Source organism: Trachinotus anak, unplaced genomic scaffold (assembly GCF_046630095.1).
Source record: "Trachinotus anak isolate AG129_WGS33_773 ecotype Australia unplaced genomic scaffold, CSIRO_AGI_Tana_v1 ptg000026l, whole genome shotgun sequence".
NCBI classification, from domain to species: Eukaryota; Metazoa; Chordata; class Actinopteri; order Carangiformes; family Carangidae; genus Trachinotus; species Trachinotus anak.
In genome coordinates, this window is record NW_027273877.1 from 3,632,275 (window position 1) to 3,655,128 (window position 22,854).

Genomic DNA, 22,854 nt, shown 5'->3' on the forward strand with positions numbered 1-22,854 from the left:
CTGTATCCATTAAAGTGCTCAAAGTGAAAATTTGAGTATTAAGTAAAAATCCCTCACTTTGACTCCTACTGGTAGACTCAATAAAATCTATTTAACAGCTTCATATTGACTTTTATGTTGGTTAAGAGCAGCTTTTAGGGGTCTTGGATGGCTGCAGAGCAGAGGCAGATGTGTAGAAAATATCATTGGTCATGATAGGATAGGTAATTGCTTTCTGCACATCTTCAGTGTAGTGTTTTATGTTTTATGTGATGTACCTCATTAACCAGCAGCAGAGCTGTGGAGCATCCTCCAGTGCAATTTTTAGTTTCATAAGATAAATATGAGCAAAACATTTTCAGTTTCTGACAATATTTGAGGTCAGAAATACAGTCATGCCAATGCAAAGTCGTGCTTTTCTTAGCTCAACATAAACACATTAAAGTAGCTCATCTTCAAAGCCACCCCCTCTCCTTGTCAGTCAGCTGGTCTGGTTAACGTCCAACTGATTGTCTGGAGATGTTTCTCAGACGAAAATCCCACAGATGAAATTGAGTGAATGAGATTTCAGTTGGCTTTGTGAGGCAGGAGGAGTTTGGGTGGATCCAAGACTGAAGAGGGATCTAAAAGCTTAGCAGCTATGGGAAGGTTAAAACTCTTTCTGTGGCATTTCTATATGCTTTTAATACATTTATTAAAGGCATTTTTGAGGCACTGTGTACCTGAACAGGAGTAATGGGGAATAAAAGGTGGAAAGAGATGTGAAACAACATGCACAATGGTTCTCTGATGTATTGCAACCAAGGCCACTGTGATGGTTGGCGCCTTAACGTCACCTTAGACGACCAGGGCACTGTTTCAATATACTTTTATACATAAGATTATTAAGTATTTGCTTCATCTTGCAGTATAAAACATCTCCTGCTGTGGGAGGACAAATGTGAGATTTGAACCATTATGAAGGTGGAAATGAAAAAGTGAGCTAACTATAATCTCAAGGTGGTGATCCCCATGAAATAAACCACTGTCAACAACATAAACCATCAATATGTACATTAAAACCCCTTTTCTAATATATTTTCTCATATGTCTCACATAGTCTAATATTAATAATTGTAATCTGAATGTGGCTGGAAATGTTCACTGTGCCGTATCTCTGCAGTAAACATAGAGGGCTCAACAGGTCGTCGGTGCCACTCAGGTTTAATTAAAGCACAGCTGTGGGTGGATCAGTAAGCACTGGACTCAGCCCAGTGGAAATAAAGCATTGGTTTATGCGCCCAACAGAGCTGCTGATTGGAGAGGAGGGTTCAGGGTAGCTCACAGGTCAAGGTTCGAGGACATATAATAGAGGTGAATAAATATTATGACAGGATAGTCAAATTATGTGGGCATATTTGTTTTACAGGATGGTCAAACAAAGGCTTTTGTGTATTTCATGTGTTCATATGTCAGCACTGTTGAACCACTGATATTCTAGGTCAGGAGATATCGTTAGGCCAAACTTGACAGTACAATACTAAATAGATTATTTTCATTTTTATTTATTTTCTATTGAATGTCTCTTCTTAATAATAAAAATCACAAATATGTATCTGTGTCTGACCAAAATTCAAACACAGATATTTTCTTTTGACTTCTCCCACTGTGGTTGGTGTTTATTTTCATTGTTGTCCAACTTGCCATTTAATGTGCAAGCATGCACACGACTGAGATTAATCTGAAGTGGGATTTTGACACACAGCTACACACACACACACAATTCTCTTCCCACTGACTGATCTGTGCTGTGTCGAGCCATAATTACTTACTAGCAGACAGTTGAGGATCGGAAAGCCAAAAGAAATCATTAGGGAGCTGTCAGGTACCTAAAACACTCTAATGTCAGTCCTCTGTGGGCTCAGCGAGGCAGCAGCATTTCTGCTTTGCCAAAGAGCAGACAGGAGAGAGTGACAGTAAGGATGAGAGAGGACTTGAAAACAAAGACAATGGTAGGTGTGAACCCTTGATGCATGCATGAGAGCAGACAGGGAGACTAGAGCACATGAAGTAGTCATGAGTTAGTGGAGATAAAGTTCTTGACAACCCTGTAGCTGCAGTAAATGGCATGTATGGAGTAAACTTCTCAAGTGCAAAAAACTCCAAAAACATGTCTGTATTAAAAAAAAAAAAAAAAAAGGTCAATCCTAACAGCCTGGTACAAAAAACAGTTTTGCTCTCTATAGCAAATTTCCCTTTTATGTAACTCCCCCATTTAAATTCAATTAAGGTTTAAAGTTGTGCGTAATTGGATGCGTGGCCGCTTTAAGTGACCAGTGGGTGTCGTCAAAGTACGCGACCTGTGCGTGACTACGTCATCTAATTGCAGTCACTTTACCTGACCTCTCAACCGTTAATGAGGCTCTGGTGCTGTTTGGACAATTTTTTATGCAAATATTGGACAAATTATATGTTTTGTTGTGACCAACAGAAGGCGAGGAAGCCCATGCTCCTGTTTTTTTGAGGTGAGTGAAATTGTAGTATTATTTATTTAGCAGTAATTGGCAGGTAACTGAGTCTGCTTGCCACACCTGACACTAATTAGCATAATTAACTGCAATATGATAGCGGCTAACTTTGTCAGCTGTTTGTTGCTGGTAGCGAGCATACAGTGGGTTTGTCAGAGTTTATTTTTTTTTTCTCCAATAAACAGCTGGAAAGTTGCTTCTGGAAATGAGGGTGAAGGAAACCAGTGAGACTGAACCAAAACAGTGAAGTTGTGGGCCATAAAACCAATAAGAATGAGCTAAACTGCTAAAACACCACTTTTTACTTTACACTTTATGACACATCCATAGTTAATGTAATGATAGGCTGCTGTATTGATTAGAGCAGTTTAAATTGCACTGACATGGTCTCCACTGCTGGGAATCCAAATCTGGCAAGAAGGAAGCAAAAAGGAAACAAAACAAAATATATTCAGTACAGAGTCACATTTTCAGCATACTCCCATTGGACAGTAAATTCAAGCTGAAACAGGAAATCATTATTTTGCATGATGAATGCATGTTAGGGGGTCGGCGACCCTCTGTCGCTGAGAGCAGAAGACAGAGAATTATGGGCAAATCAAAGCAAGGCAAATCAGAAATAAATGTAACCAAGAAAAGTGCAGGTCTGATGTTGATAGGCAGATGAAAACAACTGTCTAGAAAGGTATTGAAAGTACCAAGGAGTGATTGCTCCCTAAGGGGAAAATCAGACAGAGGGGGGAGAGTGAGTTTTTCCAAAGGGGAGCTGTATGTTTGATAGAGTTGGTTTATGTAGAGTGATGCTGACTCTTTTCATCTGCCACTCAACAGTATCAATACAGATCATGTTCAGGTGGTGTGGTAGTAATCATCTCGTTACTTTTTTTTAACTTATGACCCTCCATGTTTGCGTTTGCACTGCAAATATTATTTAAGCCACAAGTGTAGCAATTACAGCACCTAAGTATCAGCTGAAGGAAAGGACATCTAACACGATGCATCAGACGCGCTTTTCATCTTTAGGCTTCCCAAGTTCACAGACGCAATGAGTCACTTCAAGGTCTTGAAAATTGGATTTATTTACAGCAGCAGAAACAAGGTTGTAAAGAAGAAAAGATGTGGTGGGGTAGCAGAAAGAAAAAAATGTGGCAAAAAACAAAATGCTCAGCTTTGTCAAATCTTGCCACTTTTGTTGGGTTTGAGTCTTGTGGGAGGGAGACGGACATAAACAGCCCAAAGGCATAATTTTCCTTAGCCTTGCTATCTTGAGCTTTTACTGGTAGAAGGTCATCAGTGAAGAAACTTATAACACTACATTAATAATCAGTAAAGTATAATACCGGCGTTTTAAGAGCTCTTTCACTTCGATTTTGTTTTGCTAAAGCAGTACCTGATCAGCATAGGAGGGCTGTGGCTCAGGTGGTAAAGCAGGTCAGCTGCTGATCCCCAGCTCCCCCCGAACCCAGGTTGCATCAGGAAGGACATTTGGCATAAAATCTTTGCCAGATCAACTTCACAGATGGTGATCTGTTGTGGCAACCCCTCACAGGAGCAGCCAAAAGATGACAACAACAATAACAACAGTACCTGATCAGCGTGATTAGAATATATTACTGCACAAACTTAAACTGCCACATTCTCTCTAAAACATGTCATTATATTCTTCATGAATACTTATACAGATGTTATTTAATGAGGCCAAGTAACTTCATAATGCCTGAGTGAAGAAACATCATAATGTGATGATGAACCTCATTAAAGTTGTGATAAAGCACTGAGCTGTAATGTCATTTCAGTAACAAAATACAAACTTTTTATTAAATAACCAATTCCTTCTGAAATGTATATCCATTCCAACATTTTTAATGATTCATAAAACAATTAGCAAAATTCACAATCTTTCTTTTTTTTTTTTTGTTTCTACATAAAAGATACAATTTTATTAGATAACAGATACAACTTTATTTTGACAACCCCCATCTGTCAGGCGACTCTCGCCTTGAGGTCCCTTGAGATTCTTACCCTTGTCGGACCTGCTATCATCACAGCAGGTGATGAAGCCATTTTACTGAAGCATACTTGCAATTTTTGGAAACTCACATCTCCTCTGTCTTTCCCCTGACACTAGGCATCAGCAAGTTCACCACCAACTTCAGACCGTTTCCCGAAGCGCAGTGTGTTATTCAGATCCTGGTTGGATAATCCTTGCGGAGGAGATAAAAGGAGTAAGGAACAGGAGAACACTGCAGAATTCAACCAAAAAATATGGATGCACACAACTCCATGTAAATAACACACTCCATTAAAATCAATGGCAGTCCATAAAGGTACACAAATGGAAAGATCATAAATATTTCTGAAGTACAGAAAGCTTCCTGAGTCTTGATAAGCAGTGAGTCTCTGCCTTAAGATCTCGGATTGTTACTTCTGTGCTTACAGTGAGACAGGCCTTCCAACCAGAAGGCTGTACTCATCTCGATCAATATGTACCTGTGTTCCTCTTTGTGATATTTTGGGACCTGTTCCAGTCGACAATCCACAAAGCCATTTTGGCTGAACAATCCAATTGTAAGCTATATTGCTGGGACAGATGTGAAATGAGCAAATCAAAAGTAATTTGTGAGTGCATGGTGTGGGCGGACTAAAATCTGTGAAAAGGAAAACATTTTTTCTTTTTTCTTAGAGTTACGCTAAAATGTAATTGGCCACTTGTGTTGCAGAAAAGAGTGGGAGAGGAGAGGGGTCACACCAGGCTGAAATCATCGTCTGAGAAGAAGCGGCAAGTCTGCGGTAAGACTGGGGTGGTGTTGGGTTTTGTTGTCCTCAGGAAGTGTACGAATGTGGTGCTGCGTGGGGAGAAAGCTCATCCCATCAAAGGTCCTACTGATCCAGGAGTCTGACAGTCCATTTTTTCCATGCATTTTACATGACCAGTAGTCATATAAACTAAGTGCATAACAGATGCTGCAGGAATAAGGAAGGAAATCTTGACAGGATAATGTTCATAGATATCATTTGGCAGTTGTTAGGATGTTAGGATTTGGCAGAAGAGTCTTTAATCAGACTATCTCTGTGCTAACACCCTTTTCCAGCTCAGTGAGTCCATCAGTTTAGATTTGTTTGCCAGAGAGCTGTAAGTCATCTAAAAAGGTTTTTACCCCAAAGATTCTGGCAGTGACTTGTGTCTCCAAACTAATATCCTAAATATTATCCCTAAAGTGCCCTCTAATTAGCTGTTCATTAAGCCTTTAGTTTCTGTTGCTATGCCAGTTAAGTTTCTCCTTGTTTTGCAAAGCATATATGCAGTTTACATTGATAATGGAGACAGATTTATCAATAATTATTCATTGTAATTTCATAACAAAAGGGTCTTTGATTTCAGACAGTAGCACACAAAAGCAGTCTTGTTCTTTCTAATCAGCCACTGTCGATTTTGCAGGCTGAAATAATATCAGCTAAGTAGCTACATAATTAGACGATCATTAGCTCCATGAGTTAGTTGAAAACACTGTCTTCAGCTGACTTTTTGATGCTTCAGGCTAATGTTACATGTCCCAGGTAAGAAGTCTTGACCAGCTGATAATCCATGGAGGAAATAAAGAAACACCATTGTTCTTGTATTGTAATTTAGAGCTAGTTAATAATGTTAGAAGTATAATGAGGAAAAATGTAAAATCAGAGCTGCTCAGGATAGTGCTAGCCATGAATATTTTTTTTAATCTAACCTGTAAGTCAATAAAATAATGTACTATAGTGTCAAACTCTCTTAGCCTTTTTAAAGTCTAATGGCAAACACAATGATGCATGCAGTCAGTCAGTCAGTGTATCAGAGTGCAACCAGGCTGTGCAGATTAGATCATAATGTTGATGAGTACTGCAAACACCAGCATTGTGAAGAGGGACACGAAAGGACCTTTTGCTCCTTTGCATCACTTCATTTAATGTGTGATGTAGATATGTAGATTTTCTGCTTTTTCAGAGCAGGGAGTGAATTGCTAACAATAGAAACTGCTTTGCAATCTTTATTTACTTTTTTATGCAAGCCAATCTGTACGCTTGGGTAGTTGTGTCTGTGTGCACTCCGATTGTGTATCTAGGTGTTTGTGTGGGCCTGCATACAGTAGATGTGTGGAAAATATCACCTTAAATCAGACCCAGTTGAAATCGGAGAGTTGCACATCAAACCTATCATCAGCCACTGGACCTGAGGGACGACATTTGCTGTCATTTTGTTTGAGCAGAGACAAACTCTTTTTATCTGGTGATGTCATTTTAGAAGGTCATCTTTCTCCACAAAGACCAAACTCATTAAATTCATCATGCAGACACCAGCTGTTACAGGCTTCATGCAGGCATGTGCAACAGGCCTCACTTTCAATTGTCTGGCTGAAATGAGCAGATCTTAAGACAAAGTAAATTCATTCAAACTAAAATAATGGAGAAAATTACACATTCAGATCTTTGGACTCTGCATGCTGGAAGTGTGTATTAGTCATATTTATCAAACCTTCCTCCAGTCTCTGTCCCCTGGGTTGCCAGTTTTATTAGGTTTAGAGGTGATGGGATTTTCAGTATCTGCCATGCATCATGTCATGTTTTATTAAAACATTTTAGACTAATTGTAAGAAATTGGACGAGTTGAAAAGTTTGTTTTGTTGCTGCTTTAACACGGACATAAAAATTTAATCTTTGGAAATAATAAATGAAAAGTATTATTAATTTATTTATTAAATCATCATAGCAGAACATGCGGTAGAACAAGCAGCCAGGAAATATCAAATCTATGCCAATGCCAGACATGGGTGCTGCCAGGGACAAATGAAAGAGAAAGGCTCAGTAACTGATTTTAAGGGGAATACTTCAAGCATACATGCATTTCCCAAAATGTCCAACTGTTCCTTTAATCTGGATAGGTAAAAGTCTATGCACAAAGTGTATTTCTAGCTTGGAAAGACTCAGAAAACTGGCATTTCATCTAATTTTCCAAGTAACAGGAACTGATTCTTATTTTTGACCACTGAAAAATATCACTCAATTCTTCACTCATTCTCAAAAGTCAGCAGCCAAAGTGCAGTAGCATCCAGTATTGGCTTTCACACAGTCGGGAAGTAGTACACAGTTTATGTATTGATCTGAAACTTCTACTTAATACTTAGAAAGCGTCACATGGCCTTGTGACTTAGTAAACTCCTGCTCTGATTTATTTACAACCTGTCAGCCCACACATACCTTTTATTTGAAATTAAACAGCTAGGAGCAGAGCCTTGGCTCTTTTGCTATCTCTCCTCAACGTCCCTGTACTCCATCATATGCTCACTGCTGGCCGCACGGCTTTGAAGTTCATAAACTGTGAAGCAAAGGATGGCTGATCTGATGGTCACTGCAGCTGAGGCAGAAAGGACCCGGTCAATAAACCCAGAGAGTGAGACGCCTTTGCCAGAGTTGCAGACAGACATTAAAGCGGGGCCCGTAAAATCATGCATCCAAACACATTTTACCTTTTGCCCTCGTTCTGTCACTCTGTGAGTGTGTTTGGGTGTGGTCTGAGTGCTCTTCAGGGATCATCAAGGATAGCTGAATACTTACGTAAAATTAGCTCCCACTGCTCAGAATATGAGCAATTATTGAATTTTAGTTTTCTTTTTGAAAGCTGGGAGGTTGTGTCCCTCTGTGACTTTTTGGAAATCTCTACTGGTGTGCATTTTAAACATGTTTGTTTTGATTTTCAACCCCTCAGATCAGATGGTCTGGTCTGTTTTATCCCAGTTACATGTGACATTGGTGATTTTGTCAATTTAGCTCACATTTTACTTAAAAAAATGGAATGAGGGCTTTCAACCCTTACTAAGACCACTCCATGCATGTCACACATTATACACAACTATTGCTCGAATACATCATGAAAGCTCAGGAAATCAGTATTCAGGACTGTGCCATGAGCCATTATGGGGCCGCTGTTCAGACATAATGAATGTGTTAGAGACCAGACTTCATGTAAAGTGAATGTGGGGAAAAAATGAAGTTCACTTGACCTCAATATATTCCCCCCAGCTCCTGAAAATTACTTTTGCTTTGGTCCTTCCGCATGATATCTTTTTGCCAATCACAAAGAGTCACAAAGATCTACAGAGCATCCTCTGTGTCTGTGCACCGTCAGCGCTGCTGTCGTAGCTAAGATTGTGCTTAAGAGCATGATGCACATGTGCCAACTCAGCAGCTGTCACCTAAAAGTGAGGAAGGCCAGAGTATGAAAGGAAATCTGTTCTTGCGTGACACTTCTCAAGTTGCAAGAATGGCAAAACACTATGGAGTTGCAGTGTGCCCCAGTGGGTAAACAGACTCGTGTCTCTTCAAACAGAGAATCAGACTCAGGGTTTGGAAAGTGTCCATACTGCTGAAGTGTCCTTGAGCAAAACATTGAATAACCAGCTGCTGCAGGAATCACTACAAATATAAAGTCAGCAGTTTTTTGGCATGAGAAGTTTGGGTCTGAATATTTTATTTCCATTAAAGTTGAGTGTCATCCATCAAAACATTGTTGTTACTGACTGAAATGTGTCTGTGCACAGTATCAAAAGGGTAATATGTCAAGTACTGCAATGTGGCATTGGATGTCTGATCAAATTGATCAGATTGACTCTGATGTATTTGCTACATGAATGGTGGGTTATCGAATACTTCTCACAGTAATGCGTTGAAAAAAGTATTATTTTGGTAACAATACTGAAACTACTACTCGTAACCAGCCCCAGTGCAGATTTGTACTAAAGAGACATAAAATCTTGAAAATGGTTACTGTTGGTTACATATGTTTGTTTCATCGTCAGGTAAATCAGCTAAGATCAGGTGTGGTGGTCGTTCCTGGCTCCTCCTACGTCATCTTCACCCAGACTCCAATCGGGATCCTGAATTTGCATTCTCTGGCTCCAGAAACTGACAAAGAGAGCGGTAAGCAGTACATCTTCTGTATTTTGTGACTTTAAAATGACTCTTTAGGCATCTATGGATGTTATCACAGACAGGTGTCTGTGATAACATCCAGTCTGTAGGTGCTAATATGCTGCCAATGTTAATCTCCGCTCAGCCCTCACACAAGCAAAGCAAGAAGTTGCTCCTTTTGCATACTATGCTTTGTTTATTTTCTTAAAACCTCTATTCTATAGTAAGTGAGCAAGTATATATGCTACAATCTAGAGAGAACAGTTGTTATTTTTAAATATACAGATAGAATTATGTATACAGTACTTAAAAAAATGAAGAAAATTGTAGTACAATGATGATACTAGAAAACACCATGTTGTCTGACCACATTGGAAATCAAAAGCATTTATAATTGTTCTGAACAGCTACACTCTGCTGTTCTCGAGAGGAGACATGATGTGATTTAAATTCTGTGACAATTGCACATATTTTCAGATAATCTCTCAAGGAAGAAATTCATAGCATTGCTCTTGCTGTGCACATCAAAAGTTCATTTATTTCAATTTTTGTTTTCACATCTGTTTTCGTCTGCACACACTCCTGAGAAAAATACAGTATGTACGCTCCATTATGTTGACCAGCTAGTTCCTAACTTTGTCCTTCTGCTGTGTGGTGCTGGGAAGGTACAGAGCAGTGGATTTATTACCAGTGGGATCAGTGAGAGTGAGAGCAGCAGTTGTAGAGAATGGCTAAATTAAATTCTAAAGTACAAGTTAATTCACCTAGATCAGGTTTGTCAAAAGTGTATTTGAATAAATTACACAGGGAACAGAGTGCTGTATCATCCTCTGCCCTGTGTGGAAACATATTCACCTGCTGCATTAAGAAATCAATCCTGTAATGAGTCAAAGCAGCAATAAAATGGATTTTACGGTGAAGAGCTGCAGTCAGAATGAGGATCAATGTAAGAGCTCATTGAAATGTCACATATTTGATTCTTTTAACTACCCCTATGTCTCTTTATTATACACGAGTCCCCCCTGAATACATTAATATTTTAAGCTGAATACATAAAATAGATACAATATGACCATAAGGACTTAAAGACCCCCAAGTGCCCGACTACATTTGCCAGCAGGTACCCTTCCAATAGTCTGTGATTGTTGACAGTCTCGTAAAACACCAAGGTCCCTGGACTTTGAATCCCAGCGGTCTGTTGTTTACAAGTGGTTTTTACCTGCCAAACCACAGCATCTGTTCCCACACTGACTGAAGCAGCGCAAAAGCTTTCAAAGATGACTGTTTAATTTTCTTCTTCCGTATAAGTTCCAGTGCTTTGATCCTAGACTTCAGTATATATAGAGCTTTTAAGGTTTGATCACAGTGCTTTACAAAAAAACAAACTGAAAATAGCAGACTTACTCCCAGAGTATGATCTTATGTAATTTTATGATATTTTGTGTCATTTTATTCATGATATTACATCATTCATCGCCATTCCCACCATGCTTATAATCACCATCATCAGCCATATTCTCCACTTCCCTCTTCTCCTCCTTCTTATCATTTCAGCTAATCATAGAGTGACATCATCTTGCACTGATAGTGTATTTCCTCTGTAATTGGGATGCCACATGATAACCCAGAGGAGGTATGACAGTACTTCAAACAAACTGTTTGGAGGTCGTGGGAGGCTGCGACACCCAATGAGCAGTTCGCCCTTCTCAAAGAACAGACAACAGATGGTGGTTAGGGTTGTAAATGATGCAACTTTATATTTTGAAGATTAATATTGGCATTTCTGATGCTATATAATGACAATAGGGTATCGCAATGAGTAGCTATGGCCCTGAGCGGAGCACCTTATTCTCTGCTGCTGCCTCACTAGACACAAGGTGGAGACTGTGCTGATAGATCAGATAAAACAGAGCTTGGTTTATTTTATATTAGAGGAAGTGATGGCCTGGATGCAAACAGAGGGGTGTGCAGGGTATGAGACTGTACCATTAAGATTCAACTGCCAAATTTGAGACCAGAAAATGCCTCTACTAGACATTTCATTTATTTCTCCCTCTCTTTAAGTAGTTGGGATTTTTATCACCCAGTTATTTTTATGTTTGCATGTCTGCAATGTTTATGTCTGCTACAATGCTGCTTCCTTTCGTGGTTTTGTTTCATCTTTAAAATTAGAATTTTTTATGCAACAAAGTAGTTTGATAAATAAAGAAACACACATTACCAGTTCTGATAGAGCAAAGCAAACATTCACATCCAGATGCACACAATTACTTTTCAGAGAGGACTGTGACATATCCCTCTTCCCTTGTCTGAGTACGAGTGTGAGACACTGATTTGGGAGTCGTAGCAAGGGCGGCTTTTGTGCTCCCACAATTCAACAGCACTTGCTGTCTGGCTTCTTCAAGTGGAGTGAGGGGTGACAAAGGTGGTTAGCCATTGTTGCATAGACAGGTATAGTAATTACATTCTCCTCCATTCAGCCCCTATCTCTGTACAGCACCAGCATACCCCTCTTAAACTCCATTATACGCTTGCCAAATGGAACAAAAGTCCAACATTCAATGGTTTTGGCACTCAAAAAGAAACACTGACCCCTTCTGGGGTTAGACATCAAACTATGTCATGGTCTTTCAGGCTGCAGACTATGACTTTTAATTTATGGTCTCATGGAGTAGGGTGTCGCATCATCCACTGGATTATCCTCATCTTGGCACAAGTGCACTTGAAAGCCCTCACCCCCACTTTGACTGGTCACTTTAAATTTTACTGTTTTACAGTCCTGCAGCATTGAAGGGTAGATGTTCTCTCTGTTAGTGTCTTAAAACATCAATATTTTTCATAGCTCCTAAGAAAGCTTGCTTATGTTAAGTGCTAAGTGGGTTTAAACACATGTATTCTCTGTATGTGAGTTTAAAGATTATATTATATATTTTGGAATATATCATGTAAAAATATCTTTGCTCATGATCTTTTCTGAAATAAAACCCCTCTCATATCTTGAAGTAGCCAGGGCAGCACTGTATGATGAGTTGTCATCACAAAGAAAAACAGAGTTTTTGTATTTTGGTTGAAAATGTGACATCTTTAGCAGGAAGAATAACTAACACCAGGGAAGGAAGAATACTCTGCTTGTGATTGCACAGCCTGCTTTTCAGATACGCTCTAAATTACACTAAATTGAACTGTTAGGGCTCAGTAGACAATTCCTAATGAATACAACGGCGAGACATATCACATGCACAGTAGCTTGAGAGTGCACAGATGTTGTAGTGGAGCCTGAAGTAGCACACAAAGCAAGGCACTTGTCTTGTCTGATGAGAGGGCTCATTTGGAACTGCCATTAGTAGACATATGATTTATGGCTCTGTCTGCTGCTCCTACAGAAACCACCGCTTTCACTTCAGCAACACCCGCCCAGAACAGAGAGTCCCTCTCTGCTTCTTCTTCTTTGTTGCTCAAATGCAGCACAGCGAGCTTTAGTAGTATGGATGGATAGTAGAGCAAAGGTGTCACTAACAACTAAAGAAGACTTGTTTTAAAAATAGATGTGATATTGAATGGAAATAAAGACAAAGGTGCTAATGCACCATATGAGTTCATGCCTCTCAGGAAGCTCTTTGCAGCATTTTCACAATATTCCACTTTTTAAAACTTATTAATGCGAAAAATTGAAACAGATGTAAATTGTAAAACTTAAGATAAAGCACAGTACCTTTCTTTTGCAAAAGCTGATTTAGATACTTTCTTAATTAAAGAGAGTTGGTGTGGATTGCATTTTTAATAGCACAGTGGAGATGGGATTTAGTCTGTAGTTGATATTGATTTTTATTTAACTATAGAAGCCTCACTTAAGTTAAAAAGTCTGTTTTTCACGGCTGTAATAGGCATCATCAACGGGTTACAGACAAACATCACAACAGAAAATAAGAAATAGAAAAACAAAGTCAAAATTAAATAAAATGTGGTTATAAATTAATGAAAAAAATGTCCCTGTGACCTGCTCTATGACATTTTCATGATAACCCCAGATTATCGTGCCCTCTAGATGTCAGTGATTCCCAGTTGAGTTTTTGTATGCATTCTGCAGGCTTGTGTGTTTCCTGCTTAATATATTTACATAAAAAAACACCACAGACTGGGACCAGATAATAGTTTAATAAAGTGACTGTATAATATTTCCATCTCAAAAAAGTGCTTTTAGTGCTGTTACTTATTTAAACTGCCCTCCTCTAATCTCTTGTGCCTCCAGCTCTTATTCTTCTCATTAGTCTGCATGAGTTTTTGTTTTTGTTTCCTGTAGTGAAATAAAGATAAATTGAAACTGAACTGACTGCCCAAATTTCACTACGTATGACTTTTATACAGTATGTGCTGTATACTAACTGTTCTAGCAAAGCTGCTGCTTTTCCACTTAGTACATTGTATAAGAAATCAATGCACTTTACTGATTCGTACCAACAAGCAATGATGCAGTACTGTGTCTGCACTGAAGGATGAGAATTGAGCTGTGACTGTCGGATGACGCTGCAATTAACCAGTGATGTATGGAAGTGGGAGGAGAAGTTATCCTCTCCTGTTCACTAGTGGGCCTCAGCCTGTCAGGTGACCTTCAAACCTGCTCACTCACCTGTTCTTCATCAGCAAGCAGCTCTCCTCAGTATCCTGGGCTGCAGTCGAAATGTCCCGGAAGTATCTAAGTGGTAGCCGCTGGCCGAATTCTCTAAATAAGGAAAGGAGCTTCAATGCCTCCTCTCCTTTAGCATAGGAAATACTGGACCTTCTTTTACGAAAGAAAAGGAGAAAATGCTGTCCCATAATTCCCTGCTGCAGCAACATTTATAATGATACGCCTTTGTTGTTTCACTACATCAGACCCACATAAATGTAGAAACAACAAAGCACCTTTTTTATGCTTGTGACACGATCCAAAACTTATGGAAATCCGTGTGTGATTGGCTGAGCTCCAAATGTCGTTACTTATGTTGGAATATAATTTATTCTGGCCCCGTATTCAGTTCTTTATTTCCACTGACTTATTATTTTAATTGCTCAAACTCTGCTTCTATTATTTGAACATTTCAATCTTGATTGTTTTGTTTTTGTGGTTAAGAAAGATTTATTGTCCTTGGTTATGAATAGAGTTGCTTTTTAAAAAACATCCTAGATTAAGTGCAGTCGGATTCTCTCCACACCGTGGTTGCCTTTTCCTAAGTCCTTATGAATTCTCCCTCACAGCTTTCCTTTACCTCATTATGTTTTCTATCGATGTCAAGAAAAAGTGGTTAGAAAAGGAGATTTTTTTGACTTGTTCGTCTCCAGCCCTGGTTAGTATGTCTAGATTGTGGACACAGATTTAGCCCTGTTTTGTAGCTCTCTTTATTCCTACTTCTACCTCTTTTAAACTCAATTTCTGTCTCAGAGTGCAGCATGCTACCTGCTCTTTGTTAGATTTGTTGGTGTGGTTTCTTAGCCTGCCTGCCTGTTACACTGAAGATCTGTTTGGTTTTCAAACTAAGACTTCATCACATTTCATCTGCTTACTTAAAAACATAGGCTGTTGCACTTGTGTAGCATGCAGTGTATCCAACTGAGCCACCAGGAAGCCCCGAGGCAATGCTTTTCTATCAAAATGCTTCATAGTAAAAACATGCCCTCAGAGGCCACATAAACCTGGTCACCTGCCACTTTCATTTCATGTTTTCTCAGTGATATTTTCCCAGAATGTCAACCAATTGCTTTTTTGACCAGTGCACAACAGACAAAACAAAATATGAGCCATTTGCACTTTAAAAATGGCAAATCCACTGTCTCTCTCTCTCTTTATCTCTCTCTCTCTCTCTGTCTCATAATTTCCTTCCTCTGTCCTTACTACGTAGAACGAGGCAGGACCAAGGTGTCGCTCTCTGCCTGGGTGCTCTGCCACGGCACATCGGTCCATCTGTCAAGCATACAGGCCCATCAATCAAACAGCTGAATGCAGGTGAGTGTGAGTTGCAATGAGCAACCATTAATCACCCTGACACATGCAGGGGGGCGGTGGGGTGTTTAAGTACTGTGATTATATATATATGCATGTGCGTGTAAGAGATAGTGAGGTAAACACATGACGCAAATGTCACATGTGATTGTTGGACATTTTCTCTATTTAGTCTAGGTTGTTTTACTTTTATTGTTTTTTTTTTATTGGGTTGAAGGTGCAGTCACCTGATTTCAAGGTTCAAGGTTCCAAAAACATGTTGATATTAGTGGTTGAAAAGCAGGGCAAACAACAAGCTAACATATTTAAGTATTACCAACAGTGTTGGATAGGCTGGGCTTACTAAACTGCATAGTGAGCATTTGTCTTTCTAAAGGGGCATTCCAGCTATTAACAAAGGCTTTCTGTCACAAATTTATAGTCTCCAAGCCAATCCCTGTGCCATCATCAGGGTTATTTTCTCAGACTTTAGATAACTCCCTTCAAAGCCACACTGAGAAATACTCTCCATGACAAGTAACCTGAACGTTAAGTGTAACATCGGTGGAGAGCCCCTGAAATTTCAAATGGGCAAGAAGAAAAACCATAATTCACATTTCAGCTACACTAAATTACATACATTTTTCAGATTTTTTTTTTTCCTGTGAAATACTTGATATTTTTCCTCCTTTAAACCTCCAAAGATTATTCAAATTAATCTGAGAGGAGAAAGTCACTCATATAAAATGGAGCTGCACACAGCTCATGGATGAATGCAGTGTTTGACAACATTGCTTCATTTCAGCGGCTTAGGCTGTATGCTCTGTCCTCTGTGCATTTTCTTTGTTGTTCTGTTTGACAACAAGCATTAACTGACAGAAACACAAGACATTGCTCCAGCCTTGTTCACAATAACCAGTGTTTTCTGACACACGCTCAGCTTTAGTCATGTCTCAAAGCTGATGCACCTACAGTTTGGTATGTTGGTATGATTCAGCTCTTGGGGATGCTCCCTGCTGTGGGAATTCAGCGTAACAGCACGAAATCCACAGCAACATGTTAACTAACACTCAGGGAGCATTATGATAATCCACCAGTGGGAATTAACATGCCCTCCAGGGTTCATTCAAACACAGCACAACTGATGCAGGTGGAGGGTGGAGATGGATTCTGTCAGTAGCTGCAGCTGTAAGCAGACGTCAGCAGGAATGTGAGTGTAAAGGTCTTTACAGGAAGATGTGTCATATGTTGTAGACTCAATGAGCTGTAGTGTCCTGTCACTAACAGTTAGTTTATAAATTGCAGTCATGTGTCTCGTGCTTCTCCAGGCTTCATAAACAGTTTCTTGATTTACCTCTCATCTGTGGGGTTTGATCATTTAGAAATTTCAGTTTTATTTTTCCCACTTTCCCCCATTGTTTTTATGATCTCCACAGATGCACAGTATATACCTCTATGACTATTCCAGCAGGACTTGAGGAATACAGATAAAATCTTTTGCAGCCAATAGGAAAAGTTTGCCGCCTGACAAACCAAGTGTAAGCTGAGCTTTGCTGGAAAAAAAACTAACACAAAACAGATATTCAGTCATTGAGAAAGAAAAGCCTGAGGAGTAAATAGAGATAGATAGAAGTATATGGCCTTTTTCTTGCTGTTTTTGTTATTTCTACTTTGATTGTTTGGTGGTTTTGTAGCATTTAAAGCCTCAGAATGCCAGTCACAGACTGACACTGACACCATTGAATGTAAAAATCCTTGCCTTGAAAAGTTTGTTGCAGGCCTGTTCAACAATAGGTAGTTAAACATTTTCAAACTCTGTTTGAAAAATTTAAAACCACTTCTAATATCATGTAAAAGGTGTTCAAAAGCTTTTTATTCAATATTCTGAAGCCTGCCAAAACTCAGCTTGATCTTGAAACTGGGAATTATAAAAGCACACCCATTTATTTTAGCAATTATGCCAGCACTTTAACAATCACATCTCGTTTGTACATTTATTTTTAAACACAACAATCTGTCGTTTTCATACCTGACAGCCATCTGACAGAAATAATGTGCATAAGCCAATTAGAGTGAAACTATGTCCAGGTCATGGTGTAAATTGTGTAAGTTTTCTATTTTTGTACAGACTAATGTATGCATTGCTTACACACAGCAAGAATGCAAAGAGCGGTTTTACATTCATTTGGTATGTGGAGAGGACAGCACCAGAGAAATTTTAAATAAAATATAGGCATCCTTCATCTTTATACAGCTGGTTGTAGAACAGTAGAGGAATGAGGAAGAACCCTGTGGACTCAAATAAGTGCAGAAAAAATAAATAGCAGCATCATGAATAACAACTATTGATGCCATTTAAAGTTTCAGATTTTTAACATAATCTGACTGCCAACCCTGAGGGGTGAGTGCCTGTCTCAACTTGGCCACTGGTTGACTCTTAAACACACATCTTGTGGTGGTGGGTGCAAGGACACGGTCACTGTGCTGATTCAAACAGTAAATTGCTTAATAGTGGTGTTGAGAGAGAGGCATGAAATGGTTTATTCATGACAGAAAATATCTGCTGCTCACCTCAGACCTCTGGAATCAGCTGGCAGGGAAAATCGAGGGAGCTTGAGAGCAAAAGAAAGGGACGGGGGGTGGGGGCTTAAAATAATTTGCTATATGAATAAATAATTTAGAAACAAACACTACACACAAGATGAAGAATGAAACACACGAAGGCAATTAACTCCAGGAAGGAGAGAGGGCAATTCATTTTGTTTATCAGTGATGTATAACTTTTATATGGGCCCATGAGGTTTACAAAAGTCTGATTTGATGCAGATACACACTTATGGCTTGGTGGCCTCTGTGAATGTCCAGCTGCTAAGTATATAATTACGTGCTTTTAATGAAAGCGAAATAAAATCCAGAGAATAGGGTGAGAACCTCTGGAAATGAGTAGGTGCACAAAAGTGTTAAATGTATGCAGAGGAAGTATTATATTTTCAAGACAAACACATGCAAGCATTCTAAGTTATAAGCTAAAATAGCAACTCACATCATTTATAATGACATTACTTTGTGAGGTAACAAAACAGCTCCATTTAACGACCGGCACATCCACTGTGTAGTAATACCTTACTGTGTAGAAGCTGGGGCTGGATGCTATCAGAGTTTAGGCTAATGCTATCAGATTTCTCCTGCTCGTTATTGGATTTGTAAAAGTTTGAATTCCAGCAACCCCAGACAACTTTACTTGAGCCAAACACATCAGTTCTTCCAACCATGTATGATTTTGTTATTTTTAGCCTGATCTCCTTGACCAAGCAAATACATTGGCATTACAACCTTGTCTTTTGAGTCTAGACTTTTAAGCTTTGAGCCATGTTGCATAAGACAGTAGTGGAGAGGACAGATGAGTTGAAAGGGTGCAGGAAGTTGAGTGTGCTGGATCATTTCTGTCTTATACTCTTGTGTGCCCTCACCCTGCTCTGTATTTCAGAAAAGTCATAAAAAAAAAATGTGGCTGTCTGTTCTGTAAAATCCTCGATTTACAGCCAGCTTCTGCAGATAGCGGATTTATTTGGAAGGGTCACATGAGGTTGCAGCATGTAAATACAATGCCAGGCTGAGTGGCGCTGATATCAATAGCCTTTCATTACTCATAGGTGCTGCAGAGACAAGATATCACCAACATAAATGCACTCCCAATTTAAAGTCTCCTTAAAATCAAAGCTTTCTTGTGCAACTAAGCAAGTATGAAGTGTATTTTCTACCTGGAGCATCCATGAAATGCCACTGATTAAACCTGAATGGTCAATTTTATATCATGGTTTCTTCATCAGTATAGCCCTGTCTCAGGAAGAGAGATGTGCAGCAGTTTAAGGTTTAACAAGTAGTTTAGGAAAGCAAGAGCAGGGGGATAAAGTTCACGTGGGGCGGTGACACTGAAAGGTTTGATTCAAAAGTTAGATTCACTTTCAAATTAGATGACTCACTTTTTGCTCTGTGTGTCAGAAAGGCCAGTATTAACTTCTCCTTTCCGTCTGTCTCTGGTCGAGATTTTGATGATTACTTATTCCCACTGAAAGAAAATCTCAGTTCATGTGTTGAAAAATGAAAACAATATTGAAGAAGGAACTGAACTTTGAATTTTGCTCAAGTGGATCAAAGTTAAATTTGGAACAGTTCAGGAGTAATATTTGTCATATTGGATGCTTTGCCAGTTTGAAGCATGGCTTTGATTTTAATTTGTTTTTTGCATCTTTTCATTTCCTAATGAAAAGTAACTTATTCTTTTACTTTTTCTTAAGCGATTTACTGAGAAACATTCTCAAGCAGCAACCTTCAGCTGTCTTTTTTTTTTTTTCAGCTGTCTTTTTTATTAAGTAGTTTTTATTTTTTTTATGAGGAATGACAGCATCTTGACACGTTTCCATGAAACGAAAGGCTGCAAAAAGTGACGTACTTTGTCCCCAGACTATTGCAAAAAAGTTTTTTTTCTCTTAACCACTCCTTTTAAGACCTGAGTGGTTAACCTTCGGTCATCCAGATTTCTTAGTAACATCAAAAGACCATCTCAGACTTCAAAGATTGTTTTGATCTTGAGAACAGGATTTTGACCTGATGAAACCAGGATAATAGACATTGCCGAAGGACTCCAGCACCCTTGATCTACTCAGACATTCTTTACCAGTGAGACCACGGATGCTGCTGGCAACGAAACAATTCAAGACTTGTGCCCCAGTGTCTCATTCAGAGCCGTTTCTCATGGAAGTGTATCCTATTAAGTTCGCCATGCACTGGAGTGTGTGTGTGTGTGTGTGTGTGTGTGTGTGTGTGTGTGTGTGTGTGTGTGTGTGTGTGTGTGTGTCCTGGAATGATTTGGGGCGAGTGGTATTAATCAGAAAATTGGATCAATCAGTCAGTGGTCTGAGGATAAGGATGTCCCCAAGGGAATTTCAAAAGAAAACATGAAATCTTAAGAACTGTAAATGCCGTGGTAATTCCCCAAGGGAACAATGGATGCCCCTCTCTTCATAAAACATCCAGTGAATGGTCATAGACCTTACTCAAGGATGAATTTTTTTCCTCAAAAGAAGACAAAAATCAGAAAGTAAAAGCCTTCGCTAAAGGTAGTTTCACTGGTGTAGAAATAAAGGACTGTTCACATAATAAACAACAATTTTACAGGCCCTCGGTGTTGCTGAAGATTTTCCAGCAACATGACAGAATGTGGTGATTTTAGAGAGCCGACAGGTCCAGTGGTGATGATTAGTTCAGGTAGTTACTTGTGTTCTGTGGTGTTTTGCATGTTGCAGAAATTACATCAGCTGTTTTTGCTGTTGACACCTGTTTTTTTTTCTTATCGTTAACAAATTCCATGAAGAGCTCAAAACTAGCAATGTCTGAGTCCTTCCCTCTGAACTTACTGACTTATATTATGTATTTTCTCACCACTTACAAGAAACTTAGACTGACGAGACTAATACGGGTTTCACACAGTAGAAATCAATGCTCCAATTGTGCACTTCTGTCCTCTGTCCTCCAACTCTCCTGCTACATAATCAAATGAGAACCATCTGTTTTTCATCACCATTGCGGTCAGAGGAAGCAAGAAAAAAAAAACTTCTGAATATCAGAAATGCTGGAACACATTTAATAAGCCTCTACACTCCCAACCTACCTGCCCTCATTGATGTAGCAATTTCACAGAAAAATACAATAATAGCTCATGACCTAGGCCATCCTCTCCACTGTCACTTCACAAAAGTCCCCTCTGGCGACTAATGCAGAAGGTTTGGGTGCAAAAGAGCCTATTTCTGCAGAGGCTTTGCCCTGCCTGAGCCACAGAAATTCTTAAGAGCGCCTTTATAATTGAGGATTTGTACAGTTTTCACATTTTTGCAGCACCACAGTGGATAGAGTGAAAAGTCCTTAACACACTCGGAGATATTCCTATTTGAACTGGTGCACACATCGGCATGTAAAATGATTTAACAGCAAAATAAATCAACTCCACTGAAAATGCATAAATTTAATATTTTGTGGTCTATGAAAACCCAGGGGCATTTCAAGAAGTTGACAAGGTTTGGTGCTAAGGCCAGACGATCTAGGTCTTAGAATGATGAGCCTTGAGTGCTGCTGTGTAATAAATGGAAATATGTGGCCTTCATCAATGAATCACTGCTTGTATTCTGCTGTTTGACCATATTAGTCTGTAAATTGCATGTAGGCATTTGTCCACTTGTGTGGCAAAAGCTTTTTGCAAAATCAGCAGGTGAAAGTTTTAAGAGTCCAGTTACAGAATGTTCCATTTCAAAATTTACATATAGTACTGTGGTGAATTTCAGAACTGTTTTTTGATTTACTGCCTTGATTGTCCCACTATCTCATTGGTGGTAATGTATATGGACAAAAGCCAAAACTTAGACCTATTACTTTAAGTCTAATCAAATTTATTATCTTAACATTTAAATCAGAGTTTAACACTGTTTCAACTTGAACTTATTGCAAGACTTCAAGGTCGAAAAATGGTACAACTAAGAGACCTTTAATATTTAGATTAAGTTAAATAACACTCAGGCTCTTCATGCTACAGCTGTGTGGCAAACTCCTCAGCTGAGGAGGAAAATACCATAGCTCTTTGGTCCTGTTGTCTGGATGTGAGATGAAGCAGTCTCTAGCCTGACTCTTGACCATCAGGCAGCTGCTTGAACCCAAACCCAAACCTTGGTTTTCTATTACATATCTATATTTATGGGAGCAATAGATTGTGTGGGTGATGGAGACGCACTTAGTGTCAAACACACTTTAACATCTCAACTTCTCGACTTTCACATCTACAGTATTGCCAATAAAAGAGCCTAACAAACCTTGAGGTCAAACTTTAAGCTGCTTCTATGTCATGTTAGAAAAAAATGTTTCATGTTTGTCGATGGCAGCACAACTACATCTGTGAGCTGTTACAATCCATGTTTGCAAACAGTGGAGATTTCATTTACAAAGAATTATTGATTGTAAAACAGACAGCAGTCACAGAACAAACTTTAAGCCTTTCATATATAAAGTTTATATATAAGCTGTGTCTAAATTAACTCATTCACTTCCTGTATAACAGACAGTCAGTGGTGTAAGTGAGCAGTAAATTGTGGTTTCATACACCTGACAGGTGTAATGTTGCACGTCTATGCAATATGTACTACTTTTTCATTCAATAGGTTTTCACTTCAACTTGTCATAGTAGGAAATACACAGGTGTTACTGTAACATTAAGGATGGCTCTCAGTGTAGCAGGAGATTCTCCAGCAAACATGTCAGAATGCAGCAGCAGCAGCAGCAGCAGATATCACAGTGATTAGGCTTTGCTCAGCTAATATTAGTCAGTAAAGCAGTAGTTCTCAAATCCAGCAGTGGTGTGGCAAGCGGCTACTGCCAAACCTATCTTTAAAAAGTTGGTTTACCTTGGATAATGGTCATCAGTAATTA

At 39.1% G+C, this 22,854-nt stretch overlaps 1 protein-coding gene across 5 annotated transcripts in view; it reads left to right on the forward strand.

Annotated features, from left to right (window-relative positions):
• The first annotated feature begins 2,298 nt into the window (after window positions 1–2,298).
• The window catches only part of LOC139609422 (neural cell adhesion molecule 2-like), a 370,355-nt gene continuing 349,799 nt past the window's right edge, over window positions 2,299–22,854 (forward strand). For 2 of the 5 annotated variants that reach the window (XM_071463959.1, XM_071463963.1), the window contains exons 1-5: window positions 2,300–2,483; window positions 4,615–4,711; window positions 5,207–5,276; window positions 9,314–9,434; window positions 15,302–15,405. The gene's annotated coding sequence lies outside the window, so the exon portion shown is untranslated. Of the gene's footprint in view, window positions 2,484–4,614; window positions 4,772–5,206; window positions 5,277–9,313; window positions 9,435–15,301; window positions 15,406–22,854 lie in introns of all 5 variants that reach the window. The other 3 variants (XM_071463965.1, XM_071463960.1, XM_071463964.1) reach the window with 3 other exon arrangements.